The following is a 19,331-nucleotide window of genomic DNA, read 5'->3' as shown; positions in this document are numbered from 1 at the left end:
ACTTTTATTGCCTATGTATTATGTACTGGGCTAAGTAATCTCATGTATGTTTCCTCAAGAGAGTCAGGCTATTAATGAAAACACTGTGAACTGGTAACAATGTTCAGGCATCATGACTTCATGAAGGTTTATCTGCACACGATACTCAGTATCATATGGTGATGCTGTGGCATATACACTTCACTGGATACACTGAAAATTGGTTCAACTTTTTGAACATACATTTGGTTATATAGCTTAAGAACTAGATCTTTGTAACTGTTCTTACCATTTCACTTATTAATCCAATTTCTGGGAAGTATCTTAAGGAAATATATATTTTCAAACTACAGGTAGGAAGAGAATAATTACTTTATTTTTAAATTGTAACAGCAGCTGGAAATTGCAGAAATGTTAATCACTAAGGAAATGATTAAGTAAATTATTGCATAATGACTAATGACAATTAAATCTTATATGGACCCTTAAAACTGATCATTATAAAGTCTATGTAGCAACAGGTAAAATGCTTATGACAAAATGTCAAATGAAAAAATAGGTGCCAGGATACTATGTAAAAGTTATTCACTAGAACGGCCAGAAAATGTGAAGGTGGCAAGTGGTTTGTATGTTGAGGTAGTAGAATTTGGAGTGGTTTTTCCATCATGGTTGTGGTAGACAGATACTGTTTGGGTTATCCAACAACCCTTCTCACCCTACATGGACCCAGGAGGGAAAAGGAACTTCCCATCTCTGGCTAATGAACTGAGATGATGTATGCTTGGAGTTGTTGGTGGCTTTACCCCTTTTTCTCTCTGCCAAATGGAGATCACTTGCCTGAAATAAGAGACAATCAAAAGCTAGGGAGACAGATTGGAAGTCAGAGAGATGGACATGTGGATGTATAGATAAAGGAATAAATAGATGAAAGACCCACCTGATGACAATTTATATGTCCCCGAGACAAACCTCTACCCTTATTTATGCAAGCCCATAAAATTCCTTTCTTATAGCAGTTAACTTTGCATTAGTCACCTATAACTGAAAGAATTCTGACTACAACATTGATTCAATTTTAAACAGTTTTTATTCTGTGTTAGAATTTGTCAAGGTTGTTGTTTGTTTGTTTTAAAATAAGCCATTTTACTTTTTGAAGTCACTGGAACATTTTGTACTTGTGTGTAAATACTGCATTTGTGAATCATTTCCCATTACATTACTGATAGACTTTTGGACCCTATTGAACCATAATTTCCTCCCATGTCTCTTTCTCAGCTTTTTCTGCAACATCAGCCTCGTTAACTGTTTCCACACATCCTGTTTCTGACAATAGCCACCCTGAGAATGCTTTCCAAAGGGTGGTCTGAACCATAATGTGAATTCAAATCTGTACAAGGCAGAAATGTATGGGGAATTTTTAAATAAATCAATAAACATTAATGGAGCTCCTACTCTATGCCAGGCACTGGGGTTGCAACAATGAAAATAAAAGTAGACACAGCCCTGTCCTTAAGATGCTTCTCTCTGTGGATGCATGCGTCTGTTCACCGGGGTAGGCACAGGGGAGATCCACGCTGGGAGCTTAGTTAACACTTATTACTCATTTGCTGAATATATCTGCACAAAAGCAACAGGATAATAACCAACGCTTATTGAACTTCTACTCTGTGCCACACCTATATGCATTAATTATTATTTTCCTCATTTACTGGATGAGGGAATTGAGTGCCATGAGGATATTTAATGTGCCCAAGCGGCAGAAGTAGATTTAACCTGAGGCAGTCTGGCAGACAATGCAGGCTTACCCAATGTTATAAGAAAGCATATATCCAAATGCTGGATCTGGTCCTTAAATCAATTTTTAAATATTTAAAAGTTTATTAAACCGAATCTTCGTGGTAAAGTTTCCAGATAGCTGGCCAGGATAAGATGAAGGGAGAGTCTCTTTTCACCTTGTTAGACTTTGAACCATGGAGAAAAATGATCTGAAAAACTGAGGTCATCTGTACATGCATCTACTGAAAAAATTTTGTAGGAAGCCCTCAGTTTGATAAGGGGAGATGAAAAACAAATCCTTGAAGTGTATCACAGTGTGGTAAGTCCTATAATAAAGGAATTACAAAGGTACTGTATACCTTGGGAGGTGGAGGGAGGGGAAGGGAAAGAGGAGATGCCGTGGAATAGCTGACAAGTAAGCTGACCATTGAAATATGAGTAGGAATTCTTACTAGACAGGGCGGGCCAGGTGGGGGTGGTGCTGGAAGAAAGGCTTCTGGGGGAGGATTCACTTCTAAGCTACTCAAGAATGTCTTGAGAATTGCAAGTGGCTCTAAGTGCAGGGCTAGAAAGATAGGTGAAAGCTATACAAACTCAGGGAAAGCATTTGGACTTACCTTCAAGGTCAGAGATATATAAACTGTTTCAATTGTTAAATAATGTGAGCCTGCCCTCCCCAGCTAGGTAGTTATTTAATAATTTATATTCATATTTAATCATTTATGTACGAGTACATCATACATGTTTAGTTTATTGTATCTCTTACAAAATACAGAGAGATAAGATTACATAGACAACATTTAAAACTTTTACTCCCACAAAAATATTATTAAATATTAGCATGAGCACTGTGTTTGAAAATGTTATATATTTTTGAAAACTTTTGTGTAATATCTTGTGATAAGGTAATTTGAAGGACTGGTTCTAAGTTCAGTTTAATTTCTAGTTTTAATCAAAACAAGATACTATGCAAAGAAAGTTTCAACAGGAGTGTTTGTTAGCAGGATTGACCAAATCATGACTCTATTTACTTTGAGCACTATGTTCAGATCTTTCTTGAAGTTTAATTAATAACTTCATCTTCTCTGGTGTCAATCATTCATTCATTATTGAAAACTCTTTAGAAGGTGTTGCATTTCTGTATTTTTAGCAGTTGGTTCAAATCGATTGGTATTTTATCTGGGATTTAAAAAAAATAAGCTAGCAAATTCTGTTTCTAATTTTTTTTCAAATGTGCAGATGGGAGAGTTTTTTTTTCTTTTATTTAATGAAATGCATTCATATGATTTTTAGCCATCAGCTCATTGATGATGGGAAAGCTTTCTCCAATTGCATGAGTTATCTATTGCTGTGTAACAAAGTATCCCTAAAATTAGTGCTTAAAACAGCAGACATTTATTATCTCATGGTTTCTGTAGTCAGGAATCTAGGAGTGGTTTTGCTGTGTTCTTCTGTCTCAAGGCTGCAACTGGGGTGGTGGCCAGTTCTCCAGGCAGCTCAAGGCTGGGATGGGGGCGAACCTGCTTCCAAGTTCACTCATATGCCTGTTGGCAGACCTCGCCTGGGTCCTCATGGCTATTGCAGAGAGAGTACTTCCTTACCAGCTGGTTTCTCTGTAAAGACAGCAAGCATAAGACAGAAATCACAGTCTTTTTGTAAATTAATCTCAGAGGTAACCTTGCTATGGGCCTCTCTAATGGCTCAGCAGTAAAGAATCCACCTGCAATGCAGGAGACACAGGAGATGCAGGTTTAATCCCTGGGTCGGGAAGACCCCTGGAGAAGGAAATGGCAACCTGTTCTAGTATTCTTGCCTGGAAAACCCCATGGAGCCTGGTGGGCTATCGTCTATAGGGTTGCAAAAGAGTTGGACACCACAGAGCAACTGAGCACGCACTCGACCTTCCTATAGTCTCTTTGTTGGAAGTGAGTCCTGAGGTCCAGCCCACACTCAAGGGGGAAGGGGTTACACAAGAGCATGAACGCCAGGAAGAGGGGATGGGAAGGAGGAGGGGCAACCTCAGAGACTGCCTACCACACCCATTGTCAAAATAGCAAATTATTTTAGAAAAGCAGTTACATTCTCATTCACCATTAAAAGGCCATCTTTACTTTAAGAGATAGACCAAGCATATTCCTTTTCCTGAAAATATCTGCATAATTCTGGCAGCCACTAGTCCTCACATGAAAAAATCTGGCAACTTGGGATCCTTGTCATTTGCCAAAGGAATATATGCAAATCATCTTGTAGTGGAATAACTCTTTTTAATTATTTGGATACAAAATAACTAGCAGACTGGTATGGGTGTGAAATTTTTCATCTAACTTAAAAGAATTGCAAAGAATCTCCTTTATGAAGGACTCAGTTTTCATAACCTAACCATCCATGGCATCTTACAACCTGTAGAATGCAAATTATGATCATAGGTGAAGGTGAAGAAATGAATGAGGATGCAGCATCACCCCTTGTTTGTGGAATTTCCTTTCTTTTTAGAGAACCTTAGATGTGTTAGGTGAAAGCCAGATAAGTCAAGAGTGCCAGTGTCATTTCATACATTCAGTATTAGTATACATTTAAATGACTTTTTAATTATATTCTTTTAGTTTTGTTAAAGACAAAGAATGTATAAACATAAAAGTGCTAATAATTGTTTTCTCTGTACCACCATGGGCCATTTAATGTATGGCCTGCGGATGCAGGGCACACACACAATCCTTTAGTGACCCCTGCTCTTGACCAAGGAAGAAATTCTTAACTCAGGATTTATTATTTATCCTGAGTGATTTGCTTTTAAAGAGTGACAAAGAGTGACCAAGACTCTAATCAAATGTCCCAAACTATTGAGAACCTCTGCTCTAGGTCATGGGTAGCCAGTGAAAAGTTTTAAGGCGAACATTAAGAGATTTAAAGTTTAGGATGCTACTTGGGTATCAAAGCGGTAGGGGGGCATGGGGACGGTGAGCCTGGAGCACTGGGGAGCAGTGGCTGCCAGTCTCTCTGAGAGGCAAAGAGTAAAGGCAGGATTAAACCAAAGCAATGCAAGTGGAGGAGAAAGGGCGTGGGTCCTGAAATTCACCATGTTTCCTAAGGAAAGGGATCATTAAACCACCATGGAGCACGTGTTCATAAATGCAATTTAGAAAGAAATCATGCTTCAAAAGGGAATTCTGAAATCAGAATTCAGCTCTAAAGACTTCTTTCTTTTTGATCCTTTCCTTTATATCTGACTTTATTACTACTATCATCATTTTTCCTAGAGATTCAAGCTAGGAGAGAGGAAGAGATTCAAAAAGATGATTATCAATATTAAAAAGATCTAGCAAAAAAAAAAAAAGTAATAGAAGAAGAGTATTTGGAAAGAGGGACTGTAGAATAATATGCATTCCAAATACATTTGCAGCTGGATAAACATTTTTTGCGTTGGGAAATACAAGCGATGTGAATTCAGAAGCTGTGCCTTCTTTACGAAGGATGCAGTGTTAAATATTAATCCCCCCCCCTTTCTTCTAGATTTTTAATTTCTTCCTATTGTGATCGGCATTACTTTGGTTTTGTCTAGACTGTACTGTATCTCCTGGCCATCTCTTGTCGCACATTATAAAGTCACAATGTCACAGCTTCCTGCTTCACCCAGCCCCTTCACCTACACCTTCTTAAAGAGTGTAGAATGGCTGGCATTGTCCAATAGCGCTAGAAATGCCATCTCTGGGGCGTGTTGGTCACAGTGAATTCCCAAGGTGGTGACTGTGGTTTTTCTGGGGTTCAGGTGAGAAGATGGGGAGTGCAGGAGCAGTGGGCGTCACCTTGGAAGTCAGGCAGGACGCAGGAGAGGCAGCCCCGTTCCCACACGGGCCTCTGCCAGTCCCCAGGCGGCCTCCTAGTTCCCGAGGTCTAGACTTGCTCACCCAGCCAGAAACAACAACTTGAACACACTGGCCTTTCCCCGCTGCTGCCTCGCGGAGGCTGCTGTTATTCCTGCGCGCGGGCCAGGCACCCTCCTGGGGGCGAGGATGCGGAGCCAGCGGGAGGCCAGGCCGGTGTTGGGGTTGGCGGCTCCTCTCCGCCCACAGGCGCCTCCCCCTGCCAGCCTAGCGGGGCCAGGGTGGGCGCGGAGGCGACTCTATCAGATCCATCGTTCTCAGAGGCAAATGTCTCAAGGATATTATGGATTGTTTCCTATGAGATTGTCTTGACTAGTAAGATTGATTTTAGCTGCCAGTGGCAATGAGGTGAGAGCTCAGACTGCAGTCTCAGAGCTCAGACCTGGAGAGCACAACTCCTGGCAGGCTGATGGGATGGAGGCCTTGGGGTGCCTGGAGAAATCTGACCTCCTTTCCTCAGGGGATGGGTGGGGGAAGGGCTCTTCGTTGCGGTTCAGAGTCTAGTTCCAGTCTTACAGTGGTGACTGTTGGGGCTTATTTACTGGGTATTTAATTTTCTATTTGAAAAACTACTTACAGGTCTACAAAGCTAGTTTTTTTCATTTAGGGCTTTTTTTTTTTTAGTTTAAAGCATAGGTTTAAGAGGTTTCTTCGTGTAATCTGATTCTTAGGTAAGACCCCCTCTCCTTCCCCCAACCTTGCTGTGGAATTCAAGAGAGCTGGCCTGTAGTCTCCTTTCCATGACTTATTAATTATGCAACTTGGGAACAAGGTCTCTCCTTCGAGGCCCTTGTTTTCTCATCTCTAAAGACATCTGCTTTATTACAGGGAGGGATTCGGATAATTAAGCATTGGAGATGATGAGGAGGAAGGCACTAGAATAGTGTTTGTCTCCTCCAATGTGCTCCTTAAAGGAGATGTTATTTTACTATTAATATATAAATTGTTACCCACATGGCCCACAGGGCCTTTGTGGAGGATCTAATCAAAGTTTCTTGCAAGGAATATGCCTGTGAGTCTTGTGACCTGAGTCAAGGGCATGACCAGCTTAGTCAACGAATATTTTTATAGAAGTCTCCACTGACTACACAGTACTGCTGGATTAGACATTGTTGTTCAAAAAGTAAAACTCTAAACCTTCTAGTCATTAAAAACTTGCCATCATATATGGCACGCCATTTAATGAAACCATTTCTGGAAGTTTGTTTTTCTTTAAATTATAGGTAGTTCTGTAGTTAAAAGAAGTTCTACCATTCCTCCTAGACGCTTCTACTTTTCAGTCACCCATGTGAGGCTAATAATTCACTTCTGGGGTTTTGAAGTTGTTTGTCTGACTTTGGGTTTGGGGCATTCACATTCCCACTGTGATAAGTGTAGATAGAAAGTTAAATACCACTTGTCTGTATTCTGTGTTTGATACAGACTAACATGGAAGGGGGAAAGTGGACAACATAATTATGTCTGCTTCTAATTTGCCGTTCTCCACTCTCTGGTTCTCTCTGATGATGTAGGTGTCAAGGGGTCCTGGAGAAGTCTGCAGGTCCCCTCCCTTCTGCTCTCTGCTCTCCAGCGGTCACCTTTTCTGTTATCTCCTGCCATCTCTGCTCTGCTCCCTCTTGTCAACTCTGACGTCTGCCTGTCACCCCACTGCCCTTCAGAACTCTTTCCCTTGACGTCTTTCCAAACAGGTGCTGTCTTGCTTCACTCTTGACCGTCATCCTGCTAACCCCTGTGTCTTATAGACGGTCGCCCTTCTGAGCACTGATGTGCCTGTCTTTATATAGCCCTGACTGCCTGGCATCTCCATGCCCGTCACTCTGTGTTTACCAGCACTCACCCTAAGTCCTCCAGGGGAACTCAGAGGATCTCGTGTCTCTTTTCATGGAGTGCCTGGCATGGTTGTGGATTAAAGGAATTACAGAGACAATGCATACAGGGTGTATTGGGGGAAACTCTCAGTACGCTTCTTTTTGCTTTTCAGTTTAGTAATTCTCTTCTGAATCTGGTATCTATTAACCAAAAACTTATTAGGCAAGGTTCTGAAGTTTTACTTGCAGAAGGTGTACAAGTTTGGACAGGTGGATGACTCATAGACCCTAAGGAATTTAAAAGCCATGGTTTAGTGAGAAAGCCTCTCTCTCTCTCTCTCTCTCTCTCTCTCTCTCTCTCTCTCTCTCTCTCACACACACACACACACAGAGTTAGGAAACCTTGCAGACAGAGTCCACTAAAAGTAGCCTTGCAAGGCCACCTGTAACTTACCCATAACTCTCATATTGATGTGATTCAGATGGCATGAGGTGCATGCTCTGAGGCCATCTGATGGGAGAAGAAAGAAAAAGCGGCAGAAGTATTGATACTTTTCTCACGCCCAGCCTGATGTAATCAGTAGTAACGCTGACTGCTTACACTTACTCAGTCCCTTACTATGTCCATACACTATGTTATTATTATTGTTTTTTAAGTGCTATCTCATTTAATCCTCATAAACCACCTCTGAGGAATGTTCACAGTTTTACAGAAGAGGATGCAGAAGCCCAAGGTTACACAGTAGCAAAGTGTAGTCAGATTATGTATCCAGGTCTGTCTAACCTTAAAGCCCATCCAAGCCTTGTCCTTACCTAGGCCCTGTACATTTTGACTTTTGATCTCATTTTTTTTTCTGTTGAGGGGAGCGAGGAATGTGTTTTAGCAGATGAGATTTGGCCATTCCTCCTGGGGCTTAGCCTGCTAGGTTCTCAGTACATGTTGGCTGAATGAATGAGACAGTCTGTTTCAGTTGCTCTGGGATGGAACATGAGATGAACAGAACAGTGTCTGGGAGAGGCCCGTGGTGACTAGGTGGGAAAGAGACCTCTCTTACTAGCTATGTGACTTCAACTCTGTGGGCCTGGGTGTTACCTATAAATCACAAGGGGGTTGAGGGACAAGCAAGGTGTCAGCTGCACATCCCTTTAGGCACATGTGTCACAGTGGAAGAGAGGAGACAGAGTCATCTGTCCTTGCCTGGGATTCAGGAATTCTGCTCTCTCTTCTTGTCTCGATGATCTGTATTTGTGATTTTTGGTAAACTTGGCTGTTTTCCTATGCTATTTTTCCCATTTGACAAGGAGATACAGCAACACATCCTTCCTTTCTTGCTTAATATATTTGTTTTGATCCTTAAACTTCTGTAGAAGGTGAAAATCTAGCTGTGTGATGAGGCTTAATGATTATAAAAAGTCCGTTGCTGTTAAGTCGCTCAGTCGTGTCTGACTCTTTGTGACCCCATGGACTGCAGCACGCCAGGCTTCCCTGTCCTTCACCATCTCCCAGAGCTTGCTCAAACTCATGTCCATTGAGTCAGTGATGCCATCCAACTATCTCGTCCTCTGTCATCCCCTTCTCCTCCTGCCATCAATCTTTCCCAGCATCAGGGTCTTTTCTAATGAGTCAGTTCTTCGAATCAGGTAGTCAAACTATTGGAGCTTCAGCATCAATCCTTCTAATGAATATTCAAGATTGATTTCCTTTAGGATTGACTGGTTTGATCTCCTTGCAGCCCAAGGGACTCTCAAAAGTCTTCTCCAACACCACAGTTCAAAAGCATCAATTCTTTGGTGCTCAGCCTCTTTATGGTCCAACTCTCACATCCATACATGACTACTGGAAAAACCATAGCTTTGACTATACGGACCTTTGTGGGCAAAGTAATGTCTCTGCTAATTAATATGCTGCCTAGGTTGGTCATAGCTTTTTTACCCAGGAGCAAGTGTCTTTTAATTTTGTGGCTGCATTCACAGTTGCAGTGATTTTGGAGCCCAAGAAAATAAAGTCTGTCACTGTTTCCATTGTTTCCCCATTTATTTGCCATGAAGTGACGGGACCAGATCCCATGATCTTTGTTTATAAAAAGTCCATAAACATCATCTAATGAAAATCTAGCCATAACATCTTCCTCAATGGGAAATGCTGAATTGTGATGGTTTAACTACAGATATTTTAATCCTGAAAATATCAGTGCTAGTAGCAGTTAAAGAAAGGCATCAAATATATATTGATTTTTCAGACATGAAATGCATATACCCCCATGTCTTTATTATAATTGAATTCACTAACAATTCCTAAATTAAAACAATCTTTAATCACAAAATTATTCTTGTTCTATAAATTCTTTTAGTGGGGAACTATAGACTTCAGACAGACATAAATATTATTCACATCATATAAGCACTGGTAAAGGGCCAGTTTTGTCCAACTCATGGTCATTTTCTGAGATTCTGATGATGGGAATTTATATCTTCCAGAAACCTTTAGTGTGAGTGACCAGATACAGGAGGAGAAAAGACTATATATTGATTGCTGGATTCTTTGTTATTTAGATAGCATCAGGAGAAGGCATGGGCAGGTTTTATGAGGGAAGCAGGCAGAGAGCAGTGGAATTACGAACACAAAGCTGACAGAACATTGAGTGGCAAAAGCAAAACAAAACCCCTGATCTTTTGCGCTTCTCTTTAAAGCACTTGTTTACTCTACCACCCCCTGACCTTGTCCCCTGTTTCTGTGACAGCTGGCTGCCACTTCTTGGATTGGCAAGATTAAGAAGGAGGAGAACTGGTGAAATTCTCCCCAGTGCTTAAATCATTATTAATTAATCACTTCATCCTCTCCCAAGAGGTGGTTGGAAAGGGGTCCTGCTTTGGAGAAGGTGAATGCGGTGAAAAGCAGAGCTGTGAGAAATCTGTTCCTGGCATTATATTCAGTACTATAGCAATTAACACACAAAACAGATCATGGTGGGGTTCGCACTGGAGGGCAAGGATGGAGGGATTCAGGGGAAGAGTGTTTCAAAATCGCAAAGAAGGATTTTGAATCTTCTCCTCTCAAGGTGCCTCACTGGGCAGAGACCTATTTCCTTGTCGAAAATCCTAGTTTGAGAAAGACTTGAGACAGATCTTACTTCAGAGATCTGCGTGGTCTGTTCTTTCTCCTCCCGTGTTAGCTTCCCCGTGTTCAGAAGGTCCTTAATATATCTGACCTTCATTCTCTCTGCTGTAACTTAAGCTTATGCCCTCTCCTGCTACTGTTTAAACTGATCCCTCCAACACTCATTAACCCCCAGAAAGAGCTTTAGACAAAAGAGCCTCTCGGAACACCCTCTTTTGGCCTTATTTGTCTTTGTAATCCCTTTTATAGGGGCAGGTTATCTTGGTTTCTCCAACAATTGGTGTGGAAGCCTGCTCAGCTGCCCACGTCACTCAGCTCTCAAGGGTCACTTTTGTCATCATTCAAATATTGAAACAGGTGGAACCTGCCACCTGTAATGTGAGCCACAGTGGAAAGAAAGTGACTCAGTCCTGGCAGCTCAAGTCAGGTTTGAGAGAAATGACTGAGGGAATCCAAATGTTTCCTTGCAGCTTTTGCAGCAAAGGGTGTCTGAATGGCTTCCTTCTGGAAGAACGTCCCATTCCAGTGTCATCAATGTGACCGGTTTGGTGCAGTCGGACATTCCCCTCTGTAGTCTCCTTGCATAAAGCCTCTTGCCCCGAGCTGGCGGCTGCAGAAGCTGGCCTTCCAGCTCCTGCCACAGCAGCTCCAATAACACACAGGAGGACTCTGGCTGGGCAGGTACGCACGAAACATAGGGCCTGAGCGGAAGTCTCAAGCGAAACTAACAAGGAAAGAAGTTTGTTAGAAAACACTTCTGTTTCTCAACTTCTGTAACACAGCTTGATTTGACTGTTTTGTTAACAGTAGTTACATGTAGCTCACTGAATATCACAAAACACATGCAGTTCTCAGAGCCTCACTTTTTCTTTCCAGCCTCAGAGCCACTGCTGGGTCACATTAACCCATCCTCCAAAAATGTTCTTGGAATTTGCCCAGGTGATCTATCCTGCCCAGTTGTCAACCTGGCTGCTCCCTTATGTGAAGGAAAAATAATCTAGTGGGAAAACATCCTACTATATTAAAGAAGATGTGAGTTATAAGGCACATTTCCTAATAATGGTTTGTCTTTTGGGGGCGGGTCCCTTCATCCCCTAGTACCTCCAGTTTTAATTTTGTAGGATAAAGATAAAATGCTAGTCCCATACCTATTATGGACAGGCATGCTCTGAAAATAAATAAACCAAGGCATGTCAATCCAAGAACTACTTTGAAGTAAATTCTTTGTAAAGTCAGAAAATTGAAGTTATTGTTGCAGTGATGTAAGTAGGTGTAAATGCTCAGCAAGTCTTAACTACATAAACATAAGGAAGTGGAAGGAATGTGGTGTTATGCCAAAAAGAATAAATGACTGACACCTCCCCCACCTTTTTTCCCTTATTTCCAGGGTGTATGCAAGTTAACATTTTTTTTAAGTACCCAATTCCTTCTTGTGAAGCTTTTGCTAAAACCAGTAAGTTTAGACTATCTGGTGAAAAAGCATATCCTCTTGTTATTGATGTTTTACAGCATTTAAATATTTTGACCTGAATGCTAAAGAACAAAGTCAATTGTTTAACTAAAAAAGGCAGAATGTAAATATTTAGCTTAGGTATTCGGAGTATCTATTTTCACAATCGCAATACTTCCTTGCACATGTTTGAGAGAGAGTTGTAATATGGCTCTTTGAAAACCGTGGGAAATTAAAGATGAAATAAAAACCTGACCACGGATTTCCTTCCTCAATTTTAAGTGAGATCTCAATAAGGCTCTCTTATAGTTGGATATGGACTTTATTAGCTTTTTATGTGACTTCATACTACTTATTTTTGGAAAATAAGCATTGCATTTTAACAGAAATGTGGTTCACAGTGGATTAAGCGAAATGTATTTCTTGGAAAGTTAAAAAAAATATGTGGTTTCCATTTTACTCCTCTTTGGAGGCATTAATTCCCAGGTCCTGCAGATCATTTTGAACTTTGTAGTTTTGTTATCAGTCTTTCACTTTCTTGTTTGAACTTTTGATCATTTATTCCAATTTTTTTTAAAGCACATCCTGAACGCTGGCAAGGCATATGCATCTGCCTTAATGGTAGTAAGTGGATTTCTACAACTCAAGTTCTTAGCCATACTGGGGAAGGCAGGCCATGGGCAATAATGAAAATAATTTATACCAGCAGAAGGCTGCCATGGGCACCACTTGGTGCTAATTACAAGTGTTTTCCATGAATAAATTAGTTTAATCTTAATGATAACCATTCATGTTCTCATTTTAGAGAGTATGAAACAGAGGCAAAGGCCCTCAGCTTCAGTAATGTTTTAAAAGATACAGAACTTTTAAAATGTTGGATCCAAAAGAACAATATTACACATCTTAAAAGTGTTTTTGTGAAAATTAAAGCAGGAAAATCACGTAAATTGATAATATTTCAATAAGCACGAAAAAAAAGACCATAGAATTTATGTGTAATTGCACCAAATAACCACTTTAAAATGGGACCCCTAGAATACATGTAAATCCATGGCTAATTCATTTTAATGTATAACAAAAACTACTGTAATGATGTAAAGTAATTAGCCTCCAACTAATAAAAATAAATGGAAAAAAAAAAAAATGGGACCCCTAGTGGGGATCTGAATCTGCCACCTACAAGCTGTGTGACATTGAGCAAGTTGTTTCACTTCTCAGTTCCTCTATTTCCTCATCTGTCAACTGAGGAGAGTGGTTGAGGATTAAGTGAAATAATAAATATAAATAATTCATCATGTGTCTGGCACATGATAAACACTTATGACGTATTAGCTGAGCTCAGATTTTATTTTTTGAGGTACCTATGGAAAAAAAGCATGATGCAGACAGGGTTCATATCTCAGTCCTGCCCTATTAGCTGTGTGACCATGTCAATATGTTTAGCCTTCCAGAACTACAGTTTCCTCATCTGTAAAATGACCATAATTCTTCTCTACCTGAGTAGGGAATTATGAGGCTCCACCAAGGTAAGGGATATGACAGTACACAGAATTCTGTGAATATAGTGAAATTTTGTTTTTAAAGTTCCTACCCTTTGCTACTTAAAAAACACGTGTAACCTAAATGGTATACAGAGCAAGTTTTTCTTTGTGTGGTCTTTTTTTTTTTTTTAATTAAACATTTCTGGGTTCCTGCTGATTCTTTTGTAAACCACTTCCTTTTGTTGAAATCTTGAACTAGTCTTGACGTAGAAACTGGCTGTTGGGGCAAGGGAGAATGAGCTAGTTTATTAAAATGATTGTCTGATTTTTGGAGAATGGTGGTCCCTTCTGGCTCTTTGTCATAGATGGCAACTCTCTCCCAATCATAGAAACTTCACCCTTTAATACTTTTAATTGACTGCATCTTGTTGTTCTGTAATTCTAGCTTGCAAAATAAGCCCTCCTAAATATATCTTCTGATGACTACTCCAGCTTGCTATGCTTTCAATTTCTCACATCTTGGGTTATTTGAAGAGGTTTATATTTACCTAATCCCTCAAGCAGCCCCAAGGGAAAGCAGGCTGCCCCCAGGCTTTAGGCATGCTGCCTGCACGCCCTGGCCAGAAGAGACAGGACTCACTTCCCTTTGTTTTTCAGGCAAGACACTATGGTTCTGACTCAGCCACACAGTTCCTTTGTAAGACTCTTACTTGAATCATTGCTGCCCTTGATACTCAAATGCTGGGTTACTTTTATTTGACTCTGTTTTCTTTTTTATCTACTCATTGGAAAGCCTAAGACCTTGCCCCTTTAATCTTCCCCAAAGAGTAAAACCCAATATAAATGGATCTTCAGGTTCTGCGACTGCGGATTTCATTAGTACAATTGTCCTTGTCTCACAGGGTTGGGGAACTGAAGGAGTGAGACTCTGTTTTCTTTTTTATCTACTCATTGGAAAGCCTAAGACCTTGCCCCTTTAATCTTCCCCAAAGAGTAAAACCCAATATAAATGGATCTTCAGGTTCTGCGACTGCGGATTTCATTAGTACAATTGTCCTTGTCTCACAGGGTTGGGGAACTGAAGGAGTGAGGAAGGAAGCAGTTATTATAGAACTGGAACAAAGTTTTACTTCTATGCTTAAAAACAAAGTTATACCTCTCGTTTTTCTCCCTATTCTTCGAAGCAATGTGTCTTGTACTTCAGAGCTAAAATGTACCTTCCTCTCCTGAAATCTTGGCTATAAGCCCTGGCTCTTCAGTTCTTTTTTCTTTTCCAGGAAGATCCTTTGCAGCCAGAGCAGACGTTGGGTTGACCAGCATGGGCTGGGCAACCTTTACAGTTGAAGGAAGATCCTGATGGGAGGATCAAAGCTCAGATTGTGCTGTGATGTCTGATCCATAACCAACCTCCACCCAGGCCTCCCTCCTCCTTACACTGTTTCCTCTTTATCCCCTCCTGACTTGCAGTGTTCTTCAAATGCCTTCTCTTTGGGCCAAGTGGGATCTAGAACTCCAACATGGCACCCCTTTACCTTACAGCGCCCTCAGCAGAGTCCCCGTCAGCCTCAGATGGAACAGTCTGGAGCTAGAGGTCTCTCTAAACAGCCAGGCTGCCCTGAGCAGGATGTTTTGGTGTGTTTGCATCAGCGTCTTGTTGCAGAGTTTAGGAAGTGAATCTGGTAACTGAATGAAAGCACTTCCCCTTACTCTCTACGTCAAAGAGAAGTTGCCTGAAATGGATGCCAACTTTTAGGAGTGGGGTCAAAGCTCTGAATTTTGAGGAGGCTTCACTGAATAGGAAAAGAACTCGGCTTCACCATCTGGACCTGGTTACACAACCATCTTCACCTCAGTTTCCTCTTGCATCAGATGAGGAGATTCTATCTCCCTTGCCCAGTGGTTATGAGACAGCAATGAGATAATTTAAATGAAGCAGCTATTTCTCCTAGGCAGAATCAGTTGTTTTGTATACATGCTATGGACTAGGCCTCTTTGAAGTCTGTTTTGTGAGCTGCACTCACATGATTCTTATTTCTAGTCAAGCCTCTGTGTTCTCCGTGGGTGTTTATTCCATACCCCAGCTCCTGGAGGAATGGGGGGCTTGTGGTACTCTTCCTTGTGCTGGAGTAAGGGCCACAGAAGTCAGGGCCTAAGAACTCAGGCAGGAGCTGGGCTATCTGGGTCCCAGGGCTTCTCTTCAGGAACTAGCTGTGTGACCTCAGACAAATTACTCAGCCACTCTGGGTTTCAGTTTCCCTCATCTGTAGAACAGGAATCATAATGGGGGGAAAACTACAGAAAAAAAATACACAGGCAGGCTCACAGGGCCTGTAAGAATTAAAAGAGAAAATCCCCAAACGTGTAAACAGTTTAGGACAGCGCCTGGTTCCAGGTTTGCTGTGACTGTTCAGAGGACCTCCCCCAGACTGCTCACCTCGTGATGCATGCTTTCCACATGCAGGCTTGCAGACAACAGGCAGGAAAGCCCTGCTCTCCCCCTGTCCCCCTCCTCTGCAGGGACCCCACATAAATGTGCAGACTGCACAGGCTCAGTACCGAGTACTGAGTAGAATTCCGCTTCCGGTTTCTGGGTGAGACGTGGCCAGGAAAGTGGAGCGGAGTCCGGCTCACACAGTTCGGGATCCTCAGGGCACTTCCTATCAGCATCCTTAATGTCACAGCAAGGCTGTGGCCTGCAGATGGTCACTGCCTGCCCTCACACTGGGCACCCGGGTCAAGGTGAAGGCCCGTGTGGGCCCCCGCCGAAACTCAGGCTGGGCCTCTTTGGCCTCCCTCCGCTGCCAGAGATGTTTCTCCTGGTCTCTCCCGTCCCCCTACACTGCTCCTCGCCCCCGGGCGCTCTTCCTTCATTTGGAAAATTCCTACTGCCCTTCAAGTCTCATCCTGGATGAAACTTCCAGAAAACACGCGATGGCCTCCAATAAGCCTCCACAGGCCCCTCTAATTCCCTCCCGCTGGGACACCCAGGGCTCCGGGCCACATCCATTTTGGCGGTCAGTTCTGACTTGCTCTGCTTTATCTGTAACTTCTGAACTCGGGCGGAATAGATTCTAAAAATATGTTTAACAAATGATACCTGGAACACCAGAAAGTGCTGTAGAACTAAGCAGTTTTCAGGAGACATTATCCATGCACTCTGTGCGGGGTGGGGGGCCACCCTGCCCGCTCGGGTGGGAGGCGTTGAGGGTGGGACTGCAGAGAGGCTCAGGACCATGGCTTTATTGGGAACATTCCCCTCTATTTACAATTACAGGAGCAAATAGGCTCATTAATGGCTGATTTAGCAACTAGTCCTGTTATACTGTTAACCCCATACCTCAGCGTTCAGTTTAGGGTAGAATTTAGGGTTAAAAACTGGAGTTTCTGCACAGAAAAATGGCAAAGAGAATGACTTGTAAAAAATATTGTACATTTTTCTCAAAGCTGTCTTATAATAGCTGTTTCTTGCCTATTCATTGATGGTCTAGCTTTAAAAGAAAGATTGGGAAGGCTATCCCATTGTGTTTTTAGAAGTACTCGAGTGAACTCTAGTAACCTGAGACTCATGGCAACCTCCAGGACTTTTGGTGTCCTCCCTAGCAGATGATATATTACTGCCTGCCTGCCTCAGTGTCTTTGAAGGAATTCTGCAGATCAAGGGTCAGGCCTTCTCAGGAGACTTGTTCTAAAACAATCATCAGCTGGGCTGGAACAACATTTGAAATATTTCTAGGCTTGCTAAGAACACCGTGTATAGAGAGCATCTCACTCACCCCAGAGTTTTTATCCTCTGCATCTTTGAGCTGTTTCCTCGGGGACCACGCCCCCATATCACACTTGACACCTGGCAGGAGCAATGGTATAACTAAGCCTTTCTGCTTTATCAAGACTTTTTTTTTTAAGAAAAGAAAACTGGAGATTATCATACTCAGTGAAATAAATAGGATAAAGACAAACACGTATCACGTATATGTGGAATCTAAAAAAATCATACAAATGAACTTATTTACAAAGCAGCAGCAGCAGCAGACTCACAGACTTAGAAAACAAACTTACGGTTACTGAGGGGGTCAGGTTGAGGGGAGGGATAAATTGGGAGTTTGAGATTGGCATATGCTGCTGCTGCTGTTTTAGTCATGTCCAACTCTGTGCGACCCCATAGATGGCAGCCCACCAGGTTCCCCTGTCCTTGGGATTCTCCAGGCAAGAACACTGGAGTGGGTTGCTATTTCCTTCTCCAATGCATGAAAGTGAAAAGTGAAAGTGAAGTTGCTCAATCGTGTCCGACTCTCTGCAACCCCATAGATTGCAGCCTACCAGGCTCCTCCATCCATGGGATTTTCCAGGCAAGAGTATTGGAGTGGGGTGCCATTGCCTTCTCTGATGGGCATGTACACACTACTAAATTTAAAATAATAACCAACAAGGACCTACCATATAGCATAGGGAACTACTTAATATTCTTTAATAACCTAAATGGGATGGGCTTCCCTGGTGGCTCAGATGGTGAAGAGTCTGCCTGTAATGCAGGAGACCCAGGTTTGATCCTTGGGTCAGGAAGATCACCTGGAGAAGGAAATGGTTACTCACTCCAATATTCTTACCTAGAGAATTCTATGGACAGAGGAGCCTAGTAGGCTATTTTCCATGGGATCGACAAGAGTCAGATACAACTGAGTGACTAACACAACCTAAATGGGAAAATAATTTGAAAAAAAATAGATTTATGAATATTTATAACTGAACAACTCTGTTGTACACCTGAAACTAACAAAACACTCTAAATCAGTTATACTCCAATATAAAATAAACATTAAAAAAAAGAGAAAACTTTTGTTCGTCTTTGATTCTAGGCTCGTAAAATCTTTTACACCCCCAAGGAACTTATCTTCCAGATAAAATGTGAATTGCAGTGAAAATGGTGACATGTGTATCAAGTCTTAAAACGTGCTGTGACTTTGGAGCCATCCTGAGGCTTTATCCAACAGTATATAGTTTTATCATTTTAACAAATGACATGAAATTTTATACTTACTGGTGAAACTCCCAGTTCTTATTTTTCTTTCTCAACCAGAGGAAACTAGAAAAAGTAAAACATTTTTGCTTTAGAATTGGATTTATTTTGGCTTATTTGTTGATTCTGGGCCCCTTACAAGCCTCCATGTGGAGAGTAAGGTCCTCAGTCTGTGGACCAGGCTTCCCCTGCTGCCTCTGGTACAGACCAGGGCACATACAGGGACATGTCACTTAACTTTCTGATGGGCAGTTTCCTAATCTGAAAAGCACAGGTAACATATCTCCCTCACATAGTTGATGTCTATGTCCAGCACATATTGGGCAACAAGAATTTTTAAATGTGAATTTAGGTTGTTTTTTAAGGTACATATTTATAGGAAGAAAACTTTAATTGAGCCCTAAAACCAGAGTCTGGGTTTTGCTACTTCTTAGTCTGAACAAGTTAACTTGGAAACAGAATCTTTAGGGTCTAAGCCCTTTGTCTTAGAAATGATGAAACTGATGTCCAGAAAGCTGAAGGGCTTTGCCTAACATCATGCAATGAGTGAGTGACTGGGTGTTGACCATAAATAAGGAGTCAAGGGGTACCTGGTCCGAGGGTTTTCCAGTCGTACTGTCCTGGCTTTGGTAAAGTGTTAGCCATTCAGTCGTGTCTGACTCTTTGTGACACCATGGACTGTAGCCCATCAGTCTCCTCCATCCGTGGAAGTCTCCAGGCAAGAATACTGGAGTGGGTAGCCATTCCCTTCTCCAGGGATTCTTCCTGATCCAGGGATCGAACCCAGGTCTCCTGTGTTGCAGACAAATTCTTTACCAACTGAG

General features: G+C 41.8%; 1 long non-coding RNA gene across 1 annotated transcript; it reads right to left on the bottom strand.

The window, feature by feature from the left end:
* Positions 1 to 2,486: 2,486 nt before the first annotated feature.
* Positions 2,487 to 15,154, bottom strand: LOC110124527 (uncharacterized). The gene is made up of 3 exons (XR_002309803.2): positions 15,026 to 15,154; positions 7,899 to 7,955; positions 2,487 to 3,368 (listed from the first exon to the last, which is right to left on the bottom strand). It is a non-coding gene; the product is annotated as an uncharacterized lncRNA (long non-coding RNA).
* Between the last annotated feature and the right edge of the window lie 4,177 nt (positions 15,155 to 19,331).

The sequence above is a fragment of the Odocoileus virginianus genome, chromosome 24 (assembly GCF_023699985.2).
Source record: "Odocoileus virginianus isolate 20LAN1187 ecotype Illinois chromosome 24, Ovbor_1.2, whole genome shotgun sequence".
Classification (NCBI taxonomy): Eukaryota; Metazoa; Chordata; class Mammalia; order Artiodactyla; family Cervidae; genus Odocoileus; species Odocoileus virginianus.
The sequence above is the reverse complement of the archived record's forward strand: the minus strand, read 5'-3'. Positions and strand labels throughout refer to the sequence as shown.